At 48.6% G+C, this 25,748-nt stretch overlaps 1 pseudogene across 1 annotated transcript in view; it reads left to right on the top strand.

The window, feature by feature from the left end:
- Positions 1 to 25,748, top strand: part of LOC311225971 (bromodomain-containing protein 2-like) — a 45,776-nt pseudogene that overhangs the window by 10,704 nt on the left and 9,324 nt on the right. Inside the window, exons 4-6 of the transcript XR_014621039.1 lie at positions 2,385 to 2,872; positions 3,418 to 3,546; positions 6,382 to 6,550. The product of XR_014621039.1 is annotated as a bromodomain-containing protein 2-like (transcript). The remainder of the gene's footprint in view (positions 1 to 2,384; positions 2,873 to 3,417; positions 3,547 to 6,381; positions 6,551 to 25,748) is intronic.

Below are 25,748 nucleotides of genomic sequence, written 5' to 3'. Positions count from 1 at the left end.
GCTCCCTCTGATCCTCTTCTTCTTCTTCTCGTGAATTTCCGGCAGTCTAGACACCTTTCGGCGTATTGCTGCCTAACTACAATCTAGTTTACGCTCTTCTTCTTCTCATCTTCAAAACACATTACTATCGTCTCTGTCTCCTTCTTCTCTGCTCCTCTTGTCTGTCTCCTTCTTCTCTGCTCCTCTTGTCATACAATCACAATCCAAACATCATCTCATCTCTCTAGCGCCCCCCCCCCAAGGGGGGAACCCTCTTCTCTCTGTCCTCTCCAATCGTCCAGAGAGAATTGTTGAATATATATTAGGGATGTCCGATATTATCGGCCGACCGATATTATCGGCCGATATCGGCAGTAAAATGTGATATCGGAAAATATTGGTATCGGTTTAAAAAAAATAAAAAACAATAACAATATTTGTTATATATATATCCAGTGAAATTATTAGTTACCTGAAATTATTCCGTTTTTTGGGGTGGGAAACCCTGCATATATCGGTATCGGTTGATATCGGTTGATATCGGTATCGGAAATTAAGAGTTGGACAATATCGGAATATCGGTATCGGTAAAAAAGCCAATATCGAGCATCCCTAATATATATAGATACACAAATGTTCTAGAATGTTTGGTTATGACATCATATAACATCACAATAAGGCTGTCCCCGAACCCTGTTTTTAGGGTTCGAACGTTCGCCACGGTTTTTCGAACGGATGTTCGAACGTTCTTTTTTTTAATTAATTGTATTATAGATTTTACGGGGTGCGGCATAGCCCCTTACGTGACTGCGTCCTGGCTTGCAGATCGCAGTCACGTAAGGGGCTAAGGGGCGGCATTGCATAGTCTATCGGTGAAAACATTTTTGTTTACAGTGGTGGCTGTTCATGTAAACAAAGCACTCAGAAGAAAATAAAGGGAAAAGACAGCAGTCAAACATACCGGTAATATCATATAACGCACTCACTTTTAGTTGAGTATGCCATACATACACTGCGGTCAAGTGAGCAGTCTTTCACTTTTGCGTGGCCAAACCAGCCGCTCCAGCCACTTCACCCAGGCGTTGCGCGATGTTTACTCCACAATGTTTTATCTCCAGTTCTTTTGTTTCCAAGACATATCCCAGTAGTTCCCACTCGTTTTAAATCGTACTTCAGAGTTAGGTTGTTGCAAACGGTGGATATTTTGGAGCACTGCCAGAGCCGCACGGCTCTGAGTGAGCACTGCTATGTTGTGTGTAACCCGCTATACCGTCCCCACCTCCCGGGTCGTGTTGCGTGTGCACCAAACGTTCCACCCAAAAACGATTTTTTTTTGGCGAATGTTCGAACCCATTAATTAAAGTCCGAATGCCAGCGTAACGAACGAACGGTCGGGCTCAGCCTTACATCACAAATTTTCTAGAATGTTTGATTATGACATCATACTGTGACCTCACAAATGTTCTAGAATGTTTGATTATGACATCATACTGTTGACCTCACAAATGTTCTAGAATGTTCTATTATGACAAATAAGACGGTTCAATGACTTTATCCTAAATCCAATCAATATTCCTAATGCCGTTTCAATGTAAGGTTATAAAAATAAACATATAAACATTCATATAATACAATAACCTAAATATATAGCTGTGGCTCCTCTACACCTTCTGTAGTGTGGTAGTGAAAGGGTTAACAGTTTGGTAGTGTGACAGTGAAAGGGTTAAACTGGGTGTATAACATATATAAATTTAGTACTACTGAGTAATAGTGCTAATCAGATGTATGTACATATATAATATAGAGATAATAACAGTTGTATTATATAAATAGACGGTATGACTACTACTGGCAAGCAGTGTAACTAGTAAGAGTAATATAAGCCCTATGGTATATACAGCATTATAGTACATGCTATCATACAGAGCTATGGGTTATTATGTGCAGGTGTACAAGCAAGTATATGAGGGGTTATTATATGCAGGTATATTCAGACAAATATGGGTATATATATATGCTGTAATATAATTATATAAATGTTACAGGCATGGGCAGGGTGATGGCAGAAGACATGATACAGGCTATCTAATGAAATCTAAATATGAGGGGAAATAAACAGTGTAAACAATATAATTAACTTTGTGTAAACAAAGGTGCAGATGAGGGTCTTTGTATGCCCTAGTATCAGATATATTATATGTTACAATAAATATAGGCAATCATTTCCCCCCCCAGAATATATACTATGAGTTGCAGTAAAAGTAAACCGTATACACAAGGTGCCCTGACACTGGCATGCTATACGTCGGACAGTTTGGGTCCCAAGCTGGAAGAGTTTAGGTTAACAGGCTCCTAGAGGTCCTGCCTGTAACACTAAGCACCTCTCCTTCTGCCCCCCCTCACAGAAAAAGGGCGTGAAGCGTAAGGCGGACACCACCACCCCCACCCCCACCGCCGTGGCCATGCCCGTCATGGGTACCATGGGCGTGGGTGCCATCGGCCTGGGGCTGGGCTCTCCGCTCACCCTCACCTCGCTGGGGGGGGGCGGGCCACAACTCCAGCATGGGCGTGAGCCAGGGCATGGGGATGATGGGGATGGGCCACGGAGGAGGAGGAGCCAAGAATCCGGCAGGGGGGGGGCAGGAGAGGGGTCAGTGGACGGCCCATCAAGCCGCCCAAGAAGGACCTGCCCGACTCCATGGTGCCCCAGGCGGCGCGGCGGAGCAAGCTGAGCCCCCAGCTGCGCTACTGCAACGGCGTCCAGAAGGACCTGCTGTCCAAGAAGCATGCAGCGTACGCCTGGCCCTTCTACAAGCCCGTGGACGCCTCCACGCTGGGCCTGCACAACTACCACGACATCATCAAGCAGCCCATGGACCTCAGCACCATCAAGGTAGACACATGGCACCGCTTTGACACAAGACGCTGAGTTTTGTACGCGGTGAGAGAGCGACTCGCCCCCCACTGCGCTCTGCGGTGCTAGCTTGTTGTTTGATAGTTTTACTAGTTGCTCTACCCTGGAGTGCCCTCGTCTCTTAGCTGCGCTCTGCGGTGCTAGCTGCTGTTTGATAGTTTTACTAGTTGCTCTACCCTGGAGTGCCCTCGTCTCTTAGCTGCGCTCTGCGGTGCTAGCTGCTGTTTGATAGTTTTACTAGTTGCTCTACCCTGGAGTGCCCTCGTCTCTTAGCTGCGCTCTGCGGTGCTAGCTGCTGTTTGATAGTTTTATTAGTTGCTCTACCCTGGAGTGCCCTTGTCTTAGCAAACAGAGAATCCATACAGCCCAGAACCCAATAATGGCAGCTTAAAATACAGCTGGAACCTTGGTTCTGTACTGTAGCTCCATGAGCACTTCCAGGGTTAGTGGTTCCATTCCCACCAGGGAAACATACTGATGGTGTACTGTAAGGCAAGTGTCAAGATGTTTCTTTGTGTGTTTAGAGGAAGATGGACGGCAGAGAATACAGGGAGGCCCAGCAGTTCTCTGCTGACGTCAGACTGATGTTCTCCAACTGCTACAAGTACAACCCTCCAGACTATGACGTGGTGGCCATGGCCCGGAAGCTGCAGGTAAACTAACCGGATGTTTGAGTAGAAAACAAATAAAATAAAGGCACTTTTATGCACTTTGCTACCAAGTAATCTTCCTTGCCTATATTACTAGCTACTAGTGATGCACGATATATCGGCCGATATGGCCGTTTTTTTTAGACATCGGTATCGGTCCGATATCAAAATATGGGCCGGTAGGAAAATTATTTTATTTATACATTTTTTTTTATCTATTTTTTTTATTTACATGTTTCAAAATATCAGTCATTTCTGAAAATAAGTTACAAAAGTAAAAAAAAAAAAAAAAAAAAAACGCTTTATTTGATTATCATAAAGAAGTGTTTTATACAGAGATATCGACATCGGTAAATATTGGTATCGGCCAGAACAGAAATATTAATATCGGTTATCGGTATCGGCCACAATTTTCACATCGGTGCATCACTTAGTAGCTACTATGCACTAAAAACTGTAGCACTCGACACTAGGGATGTCTTGATCCGATCACGGGATCGGGGCCGATCATGTGATTTTCCGAAGATCGGGATCGGCATTATTATTATTATTATTTTTTTTAACTTTTTTTTCTTTTTTATATATATATTTTTTTATTCAACAAACATGACCATGTTCACGTCTTAAACTCATACTGAGGCCTTAGTTTTGGTTTTAAATTGCATATCATCATTAATTTATTTATTGTCACACAGAGCAGAAGAATTTTGCCAAAACAAACCAATAGTATCCAGTGATGGGCAAGCTACTTGGAAAATGTAGTAAGCTACACTACAAGTTACTCTCGATTAAATATAGCTCAACTACAATGGAAGATATCCCCAGAGAAATGTAGCAAGCTACACTACAAGAACATGGCAAAAATAGCTAACTACAGCGGCACTACTTTTTTTAATTTTTTTTACTTTATGATCAAGTTTCCACACAGCCCAATGCCTGATGCTGCACGGCGGCAGTTTAAACAACAACATTATTATTGTCCCTTACCTTAGATGCGCCGCGCCTGCTGCATGCATCCCACAACTTTATCTTTTCCATTCATTCATTCCAGATAGGGCCATGGAGAGGCATTGTTGTTATTGACATCATCTTCATCAATGCCATCAGCCCTGGAAACATCGAATCCCTCTGCCATTTCGCGCGGACTGGTTGCATTCATTCATCAGTGGTCTGTTTTGATTTGCACTTCCTGGTTTGCGGAGCTGGAGTCCCGTCCTATCCTGCCTCTGATTGGCCTACCCGTAATGTTTTGGCCTAACCTTACCCAATCGTGAGTCGTCATACTCATATCTAAACCAACCAACCAATCATAGTGGGTTTTCTCCGGTGAGTTTTCTTTTTTTCACAAATCTTTGTCTGTTTCTCCGGATAGTAGCGTGTAGCGTTTCCTCACGCTACGCCACTACTTCGTTCTAAAAATAGCTGCACAACAGAGAACGCTACTTGGTTCAAAAGTAGCGACGCTACCATCACGCTACTGAGAAATGTAGTTAAGCTATGTAGCGTCGCTACTTGTAGCTAGCTACTGCCCATCACTGCTCCAGCTGCAGAACGGCAGACCAGCCACACTTTCAGACCCAAACGCATTTCCTTTGATTTAATTATACATCAAATGATTTATGTCAAGGATTGCAATGCCTCGCTTGAATGAAGTTAACTTTTCACCTGGATAATGTCAACATTCAGGGTGAATGTAATGTGAGAAATTGGGATATAAAAAAAATAAATAAAGGATCGGGAAAGATCGGTATCGGTAGATACTCAAAATCACATGATCGGGATCGGATCGGGAGCAAAAAAAGGTGATCGGGACATCCCTACTCGACACCCTTACCTGCCAGAGTTGTACCTTCCTGCTGACTTGTTATTGTACACAATTTTGTCAAATTGTACAAAAGCGAAACTGAAACCTAACAAACTATAACCAAACTAAATGACAAACTAATTGATGATGCATGATAATGCCTTAAAGGTGCTGTAAGTGGTGTCTTTTTTGTTAAAATAAGTACATAAAATAGTTGCTCTACATTCCAACAGCCATTACTGATATAGTATATCGTCGCTGGCGGAAGAAAAACCTTGTAACTCCATTTTATTATAATTTTTTTTTAAATCAACTCCGATCACCCTCCATACGTGTGTGGTTTTACAAAGTTTAAACAATGGGAAAGGGTTAAACCGATCATCTGTCTAAACCTCGTAACTATTCGCCCTCGAATCTGTGTTCGTTTTTTTCATCTCCTGGAAAGTTGGGTTTTTGGAGTTACAAGGTTTTCTTCCGCCGGTGACGATATATAGTATATAGTGTCTGGTCAGTAACATGGGTCTCCCTCTGTTCTGCAGTAAACACTAAATAAATGTTCTGGTATCCCCTCCCACTTTATGCAATCAGGAGAGAGAACTCCACACACTGCAAAAATGGTCTTGACAAAAAAAAAACACTTACAGCTAGGGATGCTCGATATTGGCTTTTTTACTGATACCGATATTGTCCAACTCTTAATTTCCGATACCGATATCAACCGATACCGATATATGCAGGGTTTCCCCCCCCAAAAAACGGAATAATTTCAGGTAATTAACATTACATATGTCTTGTTGTGGAATTAACATAACATTATGCATACTTTTGACAATAAATAAAATCAGAATTTTTTCTTACTTGCTTGCCTGGGTAAATAAAGGTTATAGAAATGTTAAAAAAAAACATTAAACCGATACCGATATTTTCCCATATCACATTTTAATGCCAATATCGGCCGATAATATCGGACATCCCTACTTACAGCTCCTTTTTACAACAGCCTTAACCCCCTCTCTCTCTGTCTCTGTCTCCAGGACGTGTTTGAATTCTGCTTCGCTAAGATGCCAGACGAGCCCCAGGCCCCCCCCAGCTCCGTCGTCCTCGGAGAGCGGGCCGAGCAGCGCGAGCGAGGAGAGCGACAGCAGCCCCAGCTCTGACAGTGAGGAGGAGAGGGCCAACCGTCTGGCCGAGCTGCAGGAACAGGTGTGTATACAGGTACATGCTGGGCCGGGCCGGGGTGCTTACATATTAATATTAATGTTATAGTAATGTTGTTTTATACTAGGGATGAACACTAGTAATGTTTTATTATTATTATTATTATTGATAAGCTACCTCCTTATACTACATCAGGTAGCTTATTGTTGTGAAGGATCAGATTAAACCGAATATATATATTTATTTATGGATATATATTTAATAGTATTTGTATATCGTTTGATATCCCTTGTATATTCTTTGTACATATACACTGAATATCCCTTTAGTCTACTACAGCCCATAATAGTTCATTCTCTCATTGGACAAGAACCTGGCGCCAGCAGACAGGCCCCTTGAGTCAAGTTCAATAGTGCCGATGAACATGTCCCAACTAGCCCCGGTTCCGCGTAGGAATACGGCTACCGAAATACGAATGGTACTATTTGTTCACCGTGCATATAAATAGGGCGCAAGTAAAGTAGAACTTTCTTTTAGTCCATTAGTCCTTTACCCTCCAACCTAGTAACAGACGTGAAGCCTCACCCACGACCCACGTGTGGTGCAGTATGGCCTATTTTGGCCCCAGAATAGGCATTGAGACCTCGTGTAAATTCATAGCTGAATTGTCATAGTTTGGCACTGTACCGTCGAGTGGGACGTATTTCTATTAAGTAATAATAGTCTATTATGTATGGTGCATCGTTCGGTTAAAGTTCTAAAGTGAGCAGCACCCCCATCGTTCCTCGCGTTATCTAGAGTCTTAACCAGGCTGGGCAGACCACGCGTGGTGCTTTCATCCGAGGAGTTCTGGGCGAGGACGAGTGGACCTGCACATTGGATTACCTACCCGGACGACTGCTGAGCCTATACGGCATGGAATATCTATTTGCTTTGGGTGCTTTGATTTGTGGAGCGGATAACAGCCAACGCCAGTGAGTGTTGGAATTACCCCCGAGAGGAGCCCAGGTGAGACGGCGCTCAACCCAGACCGAGGCCGCCTCGCTTCTCCTTCGTTGTGGACCTACAGCTACCGTCTACAAGAGGGCCCAAGTGTATTCATCTGTGGATCAAGATCCTGCGGGCACTGTTTTCTGTACCTGAATTCTCCCCAGGAATCGTTGGCCAGATGGGATGCAGCTGACGGCTCTCCAAACCCCCCCCCCCCCCCCTTACTGACTTACAACCAGCAGGACCCCTTTAGTATCCCGCTATAATCCTTAAGTACCATCGCTATAGTTTCCCTAAAGAACCAGGTTGTATACTTGCTTCCTGCGTAACCAGAGATTGGACATTCAGTGTTGATTTGCCTACGAATACTCATTTGCCTTACAAGTGCATTCAAATCATAAATGTAATTAAGTGAATGTTGTATATACCTTTTGCTATATTAAACCTTCGACTGTTATATTTGTGTGGACCTGGTTTCATATGTGGGAAAGTGTTCATCATACTTAGATATCGTGTACTGGATGGCCAGAAGTTAAAGTACATCAAGCGGTAGTGGTTTAATGATACCATACTTATCAATACAGTCAGGGAATTGTACCCCTCAGTTACAATTGGTCCTTCGAGCCGGAGGGTAACTAGTGTAATATTAATATAGTGTTATTAATATTGAAATGGCCTATGATGAACACTCCACGAAACGGTCCTCCTAACGTAGAACGCCCGCGGCGCAGACGACAGACACCTCAGTACTTAGAGGATTACGCTGTCAGTCAACTACCTAGCCTTCTACAGACGGTAAACGCGGTAAAAGTAGAAAGTAAAATGATGTCTGACCTTAACGACCAGGTTACCCCGACCACAGAGGCCCTAGTGGGTTCTAATGTAACTGACCAAGCTCACGGTGGGGACCAGGAGGGAACAGACATGCCTTTACCCCCCGCCAATACCGAAGAAGTAGTCCCCGACCAGCTCCGGGAGGAAGACAACCCTCCAGAGGTGGAACCCTGCACGGAACAAGATGAGGAGAGCGCCGAGGAGATAGAGCTCCAGGACCCCCCAACGAGGACAGCCAGGAGCGGCTCACCTCTACAACCGTCTTCCCCCAGCGAGGCGGAGAGGATGCTGTCACAGGCGTTCCTCGTCAGCCTGACAGCCTCTACCGAACGCGATCGACTAAAGGGTGAACGCGATCGACTTCAGGGTGAACGCGATCGACTCCAAACACAGCAACGGAGCGAAGAAGAGCACATACGCCTGGAGATGAGACGCCTTCAGACGGAAGAGAATATGGCAAGAGACCGGTCCGACACCCAGCGCGCCGCTGACGGTGCCCAAAGAGAAGCAGAGCGCGACATCGCTCTCATCCAGCGCGAAGCCGAGCGCGACAGACTACAAGCCGAGCGCGACAGACTACAAGCGCAGCTAATGGAGCAGCTGATCACCAGGGCAACACCCTCTCCCTCCGCCAGGGGTTCAAGGGCCTCGTCGAGACAACAGTCAAGGGCAGCATCCCCTAACCGACCAAGCGACCCTGAACTTGACCACCAGAGAGAGCCTATACCCCCCGCAGACCCCCTTCCCCGACCGGTCCAAGCGAGACCCAGCTACAAGGAAGGAGCAGCATACACTGCGGAGAGGCTAAATAAACGACTACAGGATCTAGAGGACCTGACAGAAGAAGAAGAGGGAGAGGAGGAGAACCAAGCCCGACGACAGCACAGTACTCCACCGGACCAGGAGGTCCAGTACAGCCCAGGCTATACCCCCGCGGCGCTGCGCTACAGACCCCCGACTCTATTCACGGGTAAGCATGACGCACGACCAGCCCCGAGGAACACCACCTGGACCAGCGGGCCATGGTACCCTGCCGGTACCAGCCCACAGAGAGGCGCAAGAGGAGACTCGCCTAGGAGGCCTCTCTCCCAACGCTCACCGATGTGCCAGCCATCCACGGCGTCATACATTGGCACACCGACGTTTCCAGACTTCACCCATGAGAATCGAGCACAGTACACGGAGCTCCGGATGTGCTTAGAGACAATGATGGTGGATGTCGTTGACGAACGCCACAAGTATGCAATATTACTGAAGCACCTGAAAGTACCCCGAGCGCACAATATAGCGCTAGCCTATGCCACCTCTACGACCCCATACACCGCGGCTCTAGCAGCGCTGGACCAGAGATATGGACGTATATGGGATTACGTAATCCAAGAGATAAGGCATATTGACCGCCTACCCCCAGCAACAGACAATCGCTCACTAGACGACCTGTCTATAAAAGTGCAGTCCCTGGTAGGGATGCTGGGAGCGCAACGAGAAAAGGGTATGCACGAGCTATACGCCAACTCTAACGTCGAGAGGATTTTAGAGAAGCTGCCGCCCGCCAGACAAGAGCGCTTTAGGCGGCAAAGAGACCACCGTGATCCTAGGACTAGTCTGGCGCTTCAAAACAGACTCGCTCCACTATAGACACAAACCCCTGACCACGGAGCAGGGAAGGTCGACGGCGATACCGACCACCAGACGGAGTGTGTACAGAACACTCGCCAGACAATATGACCCGTTGGGATGTATTCTACCTTACACCACCAGGGCAAAGATGATTGTACGAGCACTATGGGACAAGGACCAGGGCTGGGACGACCCAATACCCGCACACCTTGCCTCCACATGGAGAGAGTGGGAGACGGAACTCCGCTCACTCCCAGGCGTCAACATACGCCGCAGCTACTTCCCACCCACAGTGAGGCCAGAGACATGCAAGATGGATCTACACGTCTTCAGCGACGCCTCCGAAGTAGCCTATGGATCTGCCGCCCGCCAGACAAGAGCGCTTTAGGCGGCAAAGAGACCACCGTGATCCTAACGGTCCCGAACCATCCCTCCTCGATTTAGCCGACTTCCTGACGAGAGAAGTCAGCAGCCTACGCTTGGATACATTCGTGCGGAGCACACCAAGCTCCAGAGAGGGACCTAGGAGAGTAAACGATGGAAGAAGATCAGTGACTGTCATGCACCAATCAGAATCAGTACCGAGCAGTAAGAACCACAGTACCCCCTCGAGAAAAGAGAAGTGGAAGATGGTGTGCCCGTACTGCGAGAAGGAACACTGGATGTCACAATGTGACCTGTTCAAGAAGATGAATGCAGAAGAAGTGAGTCAATGGATAAAGTCCAACAGGCGCTGTTACCGATGTGCGCGCAGTCACATGGCAGCCGAGTGCCGCCTAAAGAAGAGGTGCAGTCGGTGTGACGGAGCCCACCTAGATGTCCTACACGACAGTAACAGAAGAAAGCCTGCACCTGCACCATCGAGCAGCACAAAGGCAAGTGTCATGTACATTGACCCCGCCAGCAGCAGCGGCGCCCAGGTGCTCTTAAAGGTAGTCCGTGTAACATTGAGCCACCAAGATAAAGTCATGGACACTTACGCCGTCCTTGATGACGGGTCAGAGAAGACCCTTCTCCTCGCATCCGCTGCGGCCCAGCTGGGACTGCGGGGGAGCGAGAACCAGATGACGATTCGGACAATAAGAAGAGATTTAAAGACGATAAAAGGCGAGAATGTCTCCTTCACTATCGCAGCAAGCGGGCAGCCAGAGAGACGGTATAGGATTACAAATGCTTTCACCAGCCAAGAAATAGGACTATCACAGTACACCTACCCCATCGCCAAGCTGATGGATAAATATGTGCACCTGCGTCAACTACCTATCCCGCTCATAGACGGCGCCACCCCGACCCTGCTGATAGGCTCCGACCATACAGACCTCATAGTCCCGATAGACCGGGTCCATACAGGACCCAGAGGCTGTCCTGCAGCAGTCGAGACCCGCCTAGGATGGACACTACAAGGCCCCCTCGCTAAATCTCTCAACCGAACAGCAGCCACTAGCTGCCTCCACTCCAGAGTGACAGAAGAAGACACCACTCTCCTGCAGCATGTCGAGAGGCTATGGACACTAGAGACAATGCCCTTTAAGAACGAAAAGAAAGACATTCGTTCTAAAGAAGACATTTACGCCATAAACCTCCTCGAGCAAGGGACAAAGAGAGTCACAGTCGGCGGAGTGATGAGATACGCAACTCCACTCCTGAGGCGAGAGGGAATGCCCACCTTTCACGCCACGAAAGAAGCTACGGAGCGGTATCTATTGAACACAGAGCGGCGCCTAGCCAAAGACCCCGCTCAAGAGAGTGTGTACCGCGCTGAGATTGAGAAGCTAATCACAGCGAGACACGTAATGAAGATTGACATTAAAGAGGCCGATCAGACGACCGAATCATGGTACGTGCCGCACCACAAGGTCCACCACAACGGCAAGGATCGCATTGTGTTTAACTGCAGCTACCAGATCGGATCCCAGAATCTGAATAAAGAGCTCTTGCCCGGCCCCACACTCGGCCCCTCTCTACTAGGCGTGCTACTACGCTTCCGCCAGGACAAGGTGGCTATCAGCGGGGATATCAAAGGGATGTTCCTGCAGGTGAGACTAGTGGAGGAGGATAAGCCCCTACTGCGGTTCCTATGGAGAGAGAGGATCGGAGATGAGCACCCAGCCATCTACCAATGGGAAGTCCTCCCCTTCGGAACCACATGCAGCCCGTGCTGTGCTACATTTGCACTGCAGAAACACGTCGCAGAGGACCCAGCAGCAGATGAAGAGGTCCGACACAGTGTGAAGAACAGTTTCTACGTGGACAACTGTTTACAAAGCGTTTCGACCCAAGAAGAAGCCGAGGCTCTCCTACTCAAGCTACGCGCCTCCCTGATCAAAGGCGGCTTTGATCTCAGGCAGTGGGCCAGCAGCGACCCGCAAGTATTGCGCAGCCTCTCCCCCGCGGACAAGGCAGCCAGTAGCGAGACCTGGATGGCGACCATCCCAGGAGAAGCCCAAGAAATGACACTAGGACTAGTCTGGCGCTTCAAAACAGACTCGCTCCACTATAGACACAAACCCCTGACCACGGAGCAGGGAAGGTCGACGGCGATACCGACCACCAGACGGAGTGTGTACAGAACACTCGCCAGACAATATGACCCGTTGGGATGTATTCTACCTTACACCACCAGGGCAAAGATGATTGTACGAGCACTATGGGACAAGGACCAGGGCTGGGACGACCCAATACCCGCACACCTTGCCTCCACATGGAGAGAGTGGGAGACGGAACTCCGCTCACTCCCAGGCGTCAACATACGCCGCAGCTACTTCCCACCCACAGTGAGGCCAGAGACATGCAAGATGGATCTACACGTCTTCAGCGACGCCTCCGAAGTAGCCTATGGATCTGTGGCCTACTTGCGTGCCCAAGAGAAGGGAGGAGAGATACACACCGCTTTCATCCTGGCTCGCTCAAGAATAGCCCCACGAAAGCAACAATCTATCCCGCGTCTAGAGCTCTGCGCAGCCCTAGCAGGAGCGCATCTAGCCACGTTAATCCAACGTGAACTCACCATCCCGGTGCAAAGAACAATCTTGTGGTCAGACTCTACGACAGTACTCACATGGATCAAGTCTGATTCATGCAGATACAAGGTCTTCGTGGGAGTCAGAGTCACAGAGATTCAAGAGTTAACAGAAGCAGCAAGCTGGCGGTATGTGGACACCAAACACAACCCAGCTGACGTCATCACCCGGGGAATGTCCCTAGATGACCTCACCCGTCACAACATCTACAGTGACGGACCAGAGTTCCTCAAGCTCCCGGAAGAAGAGTGGTCTACGCCCACCCCACGGGAAGCGAGTAAAGAGGAGGCTGAAAACAAGAAACCTATGTTCTGTGGATTGAGCACAGTCGCCTCCACAGACCCCAACATAGATGATTGCCTCACCCTACAGAGTGCGCAGCTAAAGACATTCCTGTGGCACCACCCAGAGATTCAGCCCACCACTGACATTTCAGCAGCTGACTACGAAGAAGCAGAACTTCTTCTACTACAACGAGCCCAGAGAGACTCGTTCCCCGATGAGCTAGACTGTCTACAGGGAGGAAAGCCCGTCCCATCAGACAGCAGACTGCTCCACCTGGCACCCGAGAGTGACGCCCATAATCTCATCAGAGTGGGTGGTCGTCTGCGGAGAGCCCCCGACCTACCGGATGACGTTAAGTACCCGATAGTCTTGAACAGCCGACACAAGGTCACAGAGCTGATCATAAAGAAATACGACGAGGATGTGCACCACGCAGGAGCAGAGAGAGTCTTCGCGGAGATCAGACGTCGCTATTGGATACTTCAAGGGAGAGAAGCAGTGCGACGCTTCCAGCGAACCTGTCTAGACTGCCGAAAGTGGCGCGTGCAGCCCAGCATACCCCGGATGGCTGACAAGTTTTGGAATAGCTTCCTACTCCACTATCTACCGTCTCTACAGACCCGCCAGAAGTGGGTAAAAGAGAGAGACAATTTGACAGAAGGAACAGTCGTCATGATTATCGACCAGTCACTTCCCAGAGCTATGTGGCCGGCTGGCCGCGTAAGCAAAGTGATCACCGGTGCCGATGGCAATGTCCGAGCAGCTGAAGTGCTCGTCCAAGGGCGAACTTACACACGACCCGTGGCGAGGCTAATAGAACTGCCAAGACTCCCAGACACTATCGATGACGACCATGACCCCACGACTTTGTGAGTTGACTGACCCTTACAGCGGACCTTGAGTGGTAGACAGTGCGGTTAATCTGTCTCTGCTTAGCTAATTAGGTGGGACTAATTAGGGGGCGGCTGTTGTGAAGGATCAGATTAAACCGAATATATATATTTATTTATGGATATATATTTAATAGTATTTGTATATCGTTTGATATCCCTTGTATATTCTTTGTACATATACACTGAATATCCCTTTAGTCTACTACAGCCCATAATAGTTCATTCTCTCATTGGACAAGAACCTGGAGCCAGCAGACAGGCCCCTTGAGTCAAGTTCAATAGTGCCGACGAACATGTCCCAACTAGCCCCGGTTCCGCGTAGGAATACGGCTACCGAAATACGAATGGTACTATTTGTTCACCGTGCATATAAATAGGGCGCAAGTAAAGTAGAACTTTCTTTTAGTCCATTAGTCCTTTACCCTCCAACCTAGTAACAGACGTGAAGCCTCACCCACGACCCACGTGTGGTGCAGTATGGCCTATTTTGGCCCCAGAATAGGCATTGAGACCTCGTGTAAATTCATAGCTGAATTGTCATAGTTTGGCACTGTACCGTCGAGTGGGACGTATTTCTATTAAGTAATAATAGTCTATTATGTATGGTGCATCGTTCGGTTAAAGTTCTAAAGTGAGCAGCACCCCCATCGTTCCTCGCGTTATCTAGAGTCTTAACCAGGCTGGGCAGACCACGCGTGGTGCTTTCATCCGAGGAGTTCTGGGCGAGGACGAGTGGACCTGCACATTGGATTACCTACCCGGACGACTGCTGAGCCTATACGGCATGGAATATCTATTTGCTTTGGGTGCTTTGATTTGTGGAGCGGATAACAGCCAACGCCAGTGAGTGTTGGAATTACCCCCGAGAGGAGCCCAGGTGAGACGGCGCTCAACCCAGACCGAGGCCGCCTCGCTTCTCCTTCGTTGTGGACCTACAGCTACCGTCTACAAGAGGGCCCAAGTGTATTCATCTGTGGATCAAGATCCTGCGGGCACTGTTTTCTGTACCTGAATTCTCCCCAGGAATCGTTGGCCAGATGGGATGCAGCTGACGGCTCTCCAAACCCCCCCCCCCCTTACTGACTTACAACCAGCAGGACCCCTTTAGTATCCCGCTATAATCCTTAAGTACCATCGCTATAGTTTCCCTAAAGAACCAGGTTGTATACTTGCTTCCTGCGTAACCAGAGATTGGACATTCAGTGTTGATTTGCCTACGAATACTCATTTGCCTTACAAGTGCATTCAAATCATAAATGTAATTAAGTGAATGTTGTATATACCTTTTGCTATATTAAACCTTCGACTGTTATATTTGTGTGGACCTGGTTTCATATGTGGGAAAGTGTTCATCATACTTAGATATCGTGTACTGGATGGCCAGAAGTTAAAGTACATCAAGCGGTAGTGGTTTAATGATACCATACTTATCAATACAGTCAGGGAATTGTACCCCTCAGTTACACTTATCAATAATTATGTAGTATAAGGAGGTAGCTTATCAATAATGATGTAGTATAAGGAGGTAGCTTATCAATAATGATGTAGTATAAGGAGGTAGTGTTGTGGCTGATGGTTGTTAACACAGCAGGAGACGATAGTTCCAATTTCAACAGGCAATTTGTTTAATGAAAGAAAGTTTAACAGCAGAGATATGGATCAGCAGACGGTCACCACAGTTGAAGAAAAACACTCTAACTTCTCAATCCCTCTGCTTGTCCCATAAATCCCTTCTCAGCCCTGCCCCCCCATGACAGATATGATGACGTACATATTATATCAGATATGACATGACGTACATTAAAATGACACATAGATTTAACATCGAAGAGAGATGCGATTTAAGTGAGATGTGTGTGTGTATATGTATGTGTGTGAAAGAGAGAGTCAAGATTAGTGAGATGTGTGTGTGTGTATATGTGTGTGTATGAAAGAGAGAGTAGTGAGATGTGTGTGTGTATATGTGTGTGTATGAAAGAGAGAAAAGATTAGCGAGATGTGTGTGTGTATATGTTTGTGTATGAAAGAGAGAAAAGGACAAGATATGATGTATAAGATTAAAGCACCCGATATGATGTACAAGATTAAAAGCACACAACGTGATGTACTGAAATGTCTATCTGCCTATCTCCAAGTTGTTTTAAGAACATCAGCCAGACCGTCTTTCAGTACTGCTTAGTTGACCCATATTAAACTAGTTCACTTCATATACACATTTTCCCCAACATTCCCCCATTTGGGGCTATCCCTAGTCCCACCCAAATCATATAACCAAGAAAATGTGAACGTCCAACTAAACGAGAAACCATATTTACATAATAAAAGTTTAAATGCCTAATCTAAACAAGAAACCTAATACATTTTAAATGTCTAACTAAACAAGAACGCTTACTTCATTCACTGGACCCCTAACGGACCAACAAAGGCTGACTACCGTTCTCACAATAAACACAAAACCGCTCAAAACAAGAGTAATAATAAAACATCAAAAAAAAACACCCCAATTTATAATCCTAACCTGACAGACAAATCCCCCCAACCTCCACCGCTTACCAAATGAGCCACAGTTCCGGCCGGAAACCGCGACTCTCATCAGGGAAAGGAGAAGTTGACCGTCAGAACTAAACATAGAACATCCCTCCCCCAAAAAAATGACATTGTCTCTTCCATAACATTGAGTCCTAGTGTCCATCGCTCAGCCCCCCTTCCATGCCCACGCCATAGTCTCCTCACCGTATTGCCAAAAGTCACATTTTGCCAATACAGCAACCACCACGCCACACCTCCAGTCCCCGTAGAAGCATGTCCCCATGCCTGGACGGGAGGCGCTGGTCCCGACCTCACCACGTGTCCCCCCATCTTCGACGGGAGGTGCCCATCTTGCCCACTGCGTTAGCCCCCCCCTTTGTCCCTTCAGTCCCCAGAACCGATCCCCAGAACACTTCTTCTCAATGCTTCCTCAGGCTCAGAACCGACACTCCGTACCATTCCATACCGATGCCTCTTCCCATTCCGGTTTGACCAGGACCATGAGTAAAATAAACAAAAATAATAAAAAATAAACCATCACTCAGACCATCCCCCGTCACTCTTAAAGGAAAGAACCAATACAAAATGTCTTCAAAAAACCTTTACATGTTTTTTTTTTTTTTTTTTTTTTTTTTTGAAGTAAAAGGAATAAAACAAACAAAACTGAACCAAACAGAAAGAAAATGTCCCTTCCTCACCATACGCCTAGTTAAAGGAATAAAACAAACAAAACTGAACCAAACAGAAAGAAAATGTCCCTACCTCACCATACCCCTAATCCTCTATCCCCTCGTCTCCCTCTAAGGCAGCATAAAGCTGAGGGCATGGCCCGATTTGTGGCTCAATCTCTTTCTGTCCCACCATCAGCATTCGGCTCGTTACGTGTGAAGTTACCAGCCTACCCAAGAGAGGCATACCACAACAGAAAAGGAGAACCAATATCAACCCTGCCACCCCAATGGATATCCCCGTCTGCATCACTATGCTTCCCCACTGTCCCAATCTTTCCAACACCCCACTCCCCCACCATTCTTCATTCCGGCCAGAATTCCCCCTCAACTCCTCCCTCAAATCCTTCAGCTTAGCCATGGCCTCGGAGAACTTTCCCCCTGGCCCCACATTCGTCGGAATGAATGTGCAGCAGTACTGTCCAAACATGGAACAGACTCCACCCTTCTCCGCCATTAACCAGTTCAGAGCCTGTCTATTCTGCCACGCCACCGTACTGGTCGCGTGCATCTGGTCCCCCATTGCATCCAACGCCTCCTCGGTGTAGTTGAGATACCGCTGCTGATTGTAAAACAAATAGTTGATCCACCCGGTGTTCTTATTGACCGATATCCATGGCAGAATAGACTCAAACCCTGCCGCAATCTCATTCTTAGCCATGAACTCGGCTGGAATGCCCCTTGGCTGTCCTATGCTGTCCAGATACACCCTTGGGTCTGCCTTGTAGCTACGCTTCGTTCGAGAGATAGGAGACTCAGAAGGTCCTTCCGTCACTGATAATGGTAGGACCACCATTGGCATGATCGCCTGAACCCGGGCACATCTACCTGACCAATCTAAAGGAAGTGTATTCCTCAACCTCCTACCGCCACAGAGCCAGTATTGGTCCGCCAGTGCAATATCCTGGACATGAAAAGGGCAAGCTACAGGCCGTGGGTTGGTATCCACTCCCTTTAACACGACCCCGTGTCCACACTTTCCTTCTTTCGTGCAGTTAGTCGTGATGCTCCAAATAGTAGTGCACCGCCCCTCTGCCACCTCCCCTACGTCCCGGGTCCCCTCCTTTTGCAAGCACTCGAAATCCTTGGTCAGCCATAGTTTGACACCTCTGGGTATTGGCAACCCCGTCGCTACCCCCTGCACACGTACATCCAATTTCCTACAACGTTCCCGCATAGTGACATCCTTGAAATCCGTGACGTTTCCTGCCGCCTTAAAACGACTAGAGCCGAGAAACCCCAAACACTCTGCCTCGCACCAAGGGCGACTATTATGGGGCCCCTCCCATGCCTCTGCGTCCCTGTCACACTGAGCCCAACTGAACTTCGTGCCCTTCACCAGCAGCCTATCCGGACGTGCCTTGGAGCAGACATAACAATCCTCTATCTGATTCTGCGCGCTCGTGTACTGGACCCACTTAAACCACTCATTCCCTAAAGCCGCCCTATACATCGGGTCAGCCTCCGGGTCTTCCTCGTCATAGTCATAGTCGCCCCCATCTTGTTCCCCGGAAGGAAGCAAACCCCTCAACCTGGCCCAGAGTGAGCCCACTGAGTCCCTCAACGTTCCGGCTGTCCTCTGGAACATATCCTGTCCCCCCACCTCTTCCGACTCAGTGTCCTTGACCTCCCTTTTTCCCCTCACCCCTGTCCCCTGTGCTTGGTTCGGGACAGGCTCAACCCTCCTATCTACCCCCACAACCCGATCCTCGTTAGTATAGTGGTAAGTATCCCCGCCTGTAACGGGGGAATGGTCAAAATCAAAAACATGCCCTTGCGGTCCTCCGGGAAACACCCCTTTTGGTTGTAGTCTTATCTTCTCCCCCCCTTCCTCGATGGAGGGCAGAGGGGGCGCCTGATTCTGAGCCTGGTCATGAAAGCCTGCCGGTACTTGAGACTGAGCGGGACCCCGTGGGACTCCTACCCACTCAAACCCGTCATCCTCAAGGACGGGTCGACCGTGACGGTTCTCAATGACGTCGTTGCCCCCGGCCGACCGTCCGCACACTGCTGCCAACATCTGCGGGAGCATCAGCAGGCACTGCACCTTCCAGTTGCCGTCTCGGGCCCTCCATGTCGGGTTCTGGATAACTGCGATCGATTGTATCCCCCAAGAGATCGCCGCTGGCCTTTATGCAGTGATTGAAGTGGAACCAGGTTGCTGATCCTTTGACTTGGACTGCCGTTCCAGTCGATCGGATCACCTTGTACGGGCCCTCTCTCCGGGGTGATGACCACTTTCTCTTGTGGACCTTTACGAAGACCAGGTCCCCAGGGATCAGCCTCGGTTTGGTGGCTTCCTTCTCCGCCTCCTTCACCCCCTTTTTCTCCTTTCTCTGCTCCTGTCGAAACACAGCTTCATGTATTTTAGTCACTTGCTGAAGATATTTTTTCAGATCTTGCTCAAAAATATCTAATGCCGGGCCCCTAGCCAGGTGTCTAAATGGCGGTGTTGGCATGCTGCGGCCTGTAAGCATTTCATGCGGTGTTAGCTGTGTTTGGCGGTTTACGCTGCTTCTAATAGCCATCAGAGCAAGTGGCAAAGCATCAATCCAGTTAAGCTTAGTTTGCATACAGATTTTCAACAGTTTGTTCTTAATGACCAGATTGGCCCTTTCCACCTTTCCCTGCGACCCGGGACTATAGACACAGGAAAGGCGCTGTCTTATACCTAATTTCTGCATCAGCCCTTTAACCACCTTGTCGATGAACTCGCGGCCATTATCGCTTTGTAATATCGTGGGAATTCCAAATCTCGGAACGACCTCGCGACACAGGAACTTGATCACCGTGTCCGCGTTCTTGTGTTTAGTTGGAATGGCCTCAATCCAGCGACTAAAGCAGTCCTCTACTACCAGGAGGTATCGTTTGCCCTGCACTGGCGTTATCATATCCGTGTAGTCCATAATCAGGTGTCTGAATGGTCCCTCAGGGAGGGGTGTGTAAGCCGCCACTGTCGGTACTCCTTTGCGCACATTGCCCTGTAAGCATGTTAAACACCTGGCTAGTGTAACGTCAATTTGTGCCTGAAGCTTTGGGGACCAAAATCCCATTTTCGTGATTCGTTTCAGGGTCTCTGCTCTTCCACAGTGATCAACACCATGAGCCTCAGGTATCACCAAGGACAGAAGATCGATGGAGGCGACTATCAAACCGTTATGACTCCTCCACAGACCATCTGCCCCCCTTACAGCCCCCCTCTCCGTCCACGACTGTTTCTCGGCCTGCGTGGCTGAGTCCTGAAGATCACTCAAATTATCCTCAGTTACCTCAGTCGTCAGTTCGGCCGCAAACATCAGAACAGCCGTGGACGGCACCGCAGCCGCCGCCTTCGCGGCCTCGTCCGCCGCGTTGTTTCCCGTCGTCACAAAGGACAGGTCTTTTCTGTGTGCCTGGCACTTTACGATAGCAATGCTTTTGGGCAACTTTACAGCCTGAATAAGCGCCACAACCTGCTTGTGGTGAAGGATCGGTGAGCCGTCCGATTTCTTAAAGCCTCTTGCCTTCCAAATGGCCGCGAATAGGTGGCATACGCCATGCGCATAAGCAGAGTCTGTAAAGATGTTAACCGTGCGATCTTTAGCTATTATGCATGCTTCTGTTAGTGCTATTAGTTCTGCAAGCTGGGCCGAACATGGTTGCATGCATTGTCCGGCCTTTCTTGTTAGTGTTTCTCCGTTAGGTTTGCACTGTACGACGGCGTATCCTGACCTTAAATTTTCCCCCTCCCGATAGCAGGACCCATCCACAAAAAGCGAGAGTTCTGCTATCGCGAGCGAGTCGACTCCCAAATCAGGACAGAGTTTTACGAAAGCCTGTACCTCCACCTCGCACTCATGCGGTTGACCCTCGCTCGGGAGTGGTACCAGATCCGCCGGGTTACTGCCGTGGCATGTTTTTATCGTAACATCCGAGTACTGCAGGAGCCTCATGTAAGAATAGAATAGAATAGATCTTTATTTGTCATTGTTGGTACAACGAAATTTGTTAGGAACATCACCACTGGCATACAACATACGATATAACATGTGCAAAATAATAATGTCAATAATAATAGTAATATAGTAATAAAGTAATAGAGTATCAATGTCCCAATGTCCCAATATATAACATACCATCATTGTCCCAAGTGCATCTAGTGCTTGTGCAAATAAATTAATAAATATAAATATTTCAGTCCAGTGAGTTGATGGAAGGAGGGGGGGGGGGGGCGTTGACTTGCAAAGGATGAAGTATTGTATAGTGCAGCAATGCAAGTCCGGTTCACAGTTATTGTTGTAATGTGGGAGTGGGAGTTATGTCACCGGGGGTGGGATGCGGGGGGGGGCAAGTTGATGTTCGTCGTTGAGCAGCCTGACAGCCCGTGGGTAGAGGCTGTTGGTCAGTCTGCTGGTTCCGGACTGGATGGATCTGTACCTTCGACCAGAGGGCAGCAGTTGAAAGAGATGGTTTGCTGGGTGGTACTGGTCTAGTAAGATGTTATTTATACGCCGTAGGCAGCGGGAGGTAAAGACTGTGGAGATATCTGGGAGGCTAGCTCCAGTGATCCTCCTCGCAGCCTTGACCACTCTGTGGAGGGCCTCCTTCTCTGCCCTGGTGCAGCCAGTAAACCACACCAGTAGTCCGTACGTGAGTACACTCTCTACTGCGCAGTGGTAGAAGTTGGCCATCAGTCCCTGTGGGAGTTTAGCCCATTTAAGCTTCCTAAGATAGAAAAGGCGCTGCTGTGCTTTGCCCACAGCAGAGGCAATGCTGACCCCCCAGGACAGGTCATCAGACATTGTCACGCCCAGAAACTTAAATTTTGAAACCCTCTCCACCTCCTCATTCCCAATGAGGAGTGGAGAGTGGCTGAGGTCACCAGTCCTGCGGAAATCGATGATCATCTCCTTGGTCTTCGTGGGGTTGAGAGCAAGGTTATGACCATGGCACCACTCCACTAGTTGCTCAACCTCCCTCCTGTATGAGGTCTCATCATTCCCTCTGATGAGGCCAAGCACTGTTGTGTCATCTGCAAATTTTACTATGAGGTTAGATGGAGAGGAGGAACAACAGTCGTGTGTGAAAAGTGTGTAGAGAAGTGAGTGAGTACACACCCCTGAGGGGCCCCGGTGCTAATGGGCAGGGTGGGGGATGTGTGCTTGCCAATCCTGACATGTTGCCGTTGGCTGGTCAGAACAAATTTGCCTCTTTCAATCAAGTTTGCCAATTTGTGATGTGTCCAAATGCAAATGTCATATCCCATTGTCACGGCCGTTGCTTTCTCATACATCAAATGTGCTGCGGCCAGGGCCTGATAACAAGGTGGCAGACCCTGCTCTACCAGCGAAAGAGCTCTAGAGTAATATGCTATCGGTTGTTTTTTCCCACTCCCCCCCTGTGTTTGAGTCAGGACAGCTGTCGCATGCTGCGCTCTATGTGAGACGAATAGGTGGAAACACTTCTCATAATCCGGCAGCGCCAGGGCAGGGGCCTGTAACAACAGACGCTTAATGTTTATGAACGCGTCCTCCCCCTCCTCGGTCCATGTCAAGGGAGCGCGAAGCTTGTCTGTACCCGCCTCTTTTATCATCATCCTCAACGGCGCTGTCGCTATCGTATAGTCCTCCACCCACTCAGAGCTGTACCCAGTCATCCCTAAAAACGTCATCATCTGTCGGACCGTCAATGGCCTAGGTGCCTTGGATACAGCTTCGAGCTGCGTGGGTGAGATGTTTTTTATGCCCTTTTGAATGACGCGAGACAAGTACTCAACTTTTGGCTGGCAGTACTGCAGTTTTGAACGGGATGCCTTGTGGCCTCCCACGGCCAATCCACTCAAAACTTTGATGGAGTCCTCATGGCACTGCTAACGTGTATCCGAGCAGATTAGAATGTCATCTGCATACAGTAAAACCATGCTGAGTAGTGTGTCGCACACTCCTTGCAAGTCTTCCTTGAGCGCCTTCGAGAAGTAATGTGGCGAGTGCGCGAACCCTTGTGGCAACCGGGTGTAAGAGTATTGTTTCCCCCTGTGGGTAAAAGCAAACAGATACTGAGACTCTTTTTCCAATGGAACACTGAAGAATGCCTGCGTGAGATCAATGACCGTATAGTACTGCGAGCTACTCGGGATGTTTGTCAGGAGGGTGTGTGGATTAGCGACTTCCGCCTCTGGTCCAGACACCACATCGTTCACCGCCCTCAAATCGTGTACCAGTCTGTACCTAGCCCTGTCCGCCTTTAGCACTGGGTGGATAGGTGTATTACATCTGGATTTGAAAGGGACGAGCACTCCCCCCTTTAACAGTCCCTCAATCTGATGTGATATAGCTTCCTCCGACTCTGGCTTCATTGTATACTGTCTGATAAAGGGTGGTCTACAACCCTTCTTTAACCTGACCTTCACTGGCTGTGCCGACAATATTAGACCCACATCTGTGTCGTGTTTTGACCACAACCGTTCTGGGGTGCGCGCCAACATGTCCTGTTCCAGCAAAGCATCCGCCTCTGGAATAACGCAAGGGTCTCCTGGTAATCTGATTACTTGCGGTTTTGCCAAAACTGAAAAGGAAATCATTATTTTTATGAAACTCCCATCTGCGCTGTTCCAAATTAGCGGAGATTCCGTGGAGACCCACCTTTGAGTCTCGGATTCCTGTATCATTGAACCTAGATGTTCGGATTCGTAACCAGGATTTATTCTCAGAGTGATGTGTGGGGCGGCGTCTCTTAGTCTATGTTGTTCCCGTAGATACTTACTTGTGTTAACCCTCAACGCCGCGCCCTGTCTCCCTACAATTATCGTAGATGAGTTAATCTGCACCTGCTCGGGCTGTCCCTGCAACCATGCCTTGTTCCTAACTAGGTCACTATTCGTCAAATACTGTAGTGTGCAATGTGCCTCCATGTTTGTTTGTCTAGACTGAGGCAGTTGGGTTTTCAGAAATGGCTCCCAGGGGTCACAGACCCTTTGCAGCTCTGCATCTATGTTGCCCAGCCAGAACACAGTGGCCTCTTTCTCCCCTGTCCCTTGTAACATCATTTGGTACACGTCTTGTTCAATTTGAATCCCCTCAGGCGTACATAGGATTTTACAGCCTAGTTTACACATTGCATCTCGTCCCAAGAGATTGCGCGGGGTGCTGTCCGAAATTAATACAGGTATTGTTATGGTCTTGTTGTTATACGTCATAGAGATTGGATCTGACGTGGGTATTAATTGTGTTTTTCCCGAGAATCCGACCGTCCGAACATACTGTCCAGACTGGGGTAAGTGAGCGGCGTATTTTTGCTTTATGCAGGAAAAACCTGCTCCAGTGTCTGCCATCATCTCTGTTAATTTGCCCTCCACTAGGACCTGCAGAATAGGTTCTTGCTCAGCTCCCTTGGAAACCACAATCATTTGATTTCCCCCCGTCGCATTCTCTGGGCACCCCTAGTGATTACCCCCCTGGTTTCGGGGCCCTCCTGTCTCCCCCTGGTTGTAGGGCCCTTGTGACTCCCCCTGGCGCACGGGTCTTCCATACTCCGAGCCGGGACGGTATGGTTGCCCACATCTCATTTCCCTGTGTCCCTGCATGCCGCAGTTCCAACAGTGGAAACGGGGAAACTGTTGTTCGTTCCCCGGTCCCTGTGTAAACCGTGGGCCTGATTGCCCATTCCCTGCCTGCCGCCTGGACGCCCGGTTCTGTGAACTATAGCCATAGCTTCTCACTACCTGAGGTGCAGGCGGGGGTCCCTGGTCCTGCATGGGTGGAGAGGTAGCAGATGACACCATTACTGCCTGCAGCCTCCTTTGGGGCTGCAGTTGTTGCTGAGTTAACTTCCTTGCGTCATTTCTATCCTGATCCCTGACTTTCTGCTCCTGAGCCCTTTGCTTCTCCACACTATGTGTTACATGTGCACAGAACAAAGGATAAGTCATGTCCATTAACCCCACCACGTCTTCCAGTCTATTCTTAACCACCTCTGGAAGCCCTCTCATCACACTTTCTCTAAACATCGCTCTCTGCAACGGGTCAATTTCTGGGTTGTGTCCTAGCTCACCTCTCCACTCCTTCAGTACTTTGTTCACATAGGCGCCAGGCCCTTCCGTCTCCATTATGGGGTTGCCTGCCAGTTTTGCCGGATTAATACGTGATGGATATTGATTCCTGAGTTTGTACCACAATGCCGCTCTATGCGCGTTGAATATGTCTCCATCATGGGCCTGCGTGTCGCATGCCACTCGCATCGATGTATCACCCATGATGTCCCGGCAGGCACCAACTCCTAGCAAACGCGTCGACAGGGATTTGACGTCACCCACTGCTAGCAGAAAAGATGACGTATTTTCCTCAAACTGCGTGATCCACCTGGAGGC

This window comes from Notolepis coatsorum, assembly GCF_963971535.1.
Source record: "Notolepis coatsorum genome assembly, chromosome: 3".
NCBI classification, from domain to species: domain Eukaryota; kingdom Metazoa; phylum Chordata; class Actinopteri; order Aulopiformes; family Paralepididae; genus Notolepis; species Notolepis coatsorum.
The sequence above is the reverse complement of the archived record's forward strand: the minus strand, read 5'-3'. Positions and strand labels throughout refer to the sequence as shown.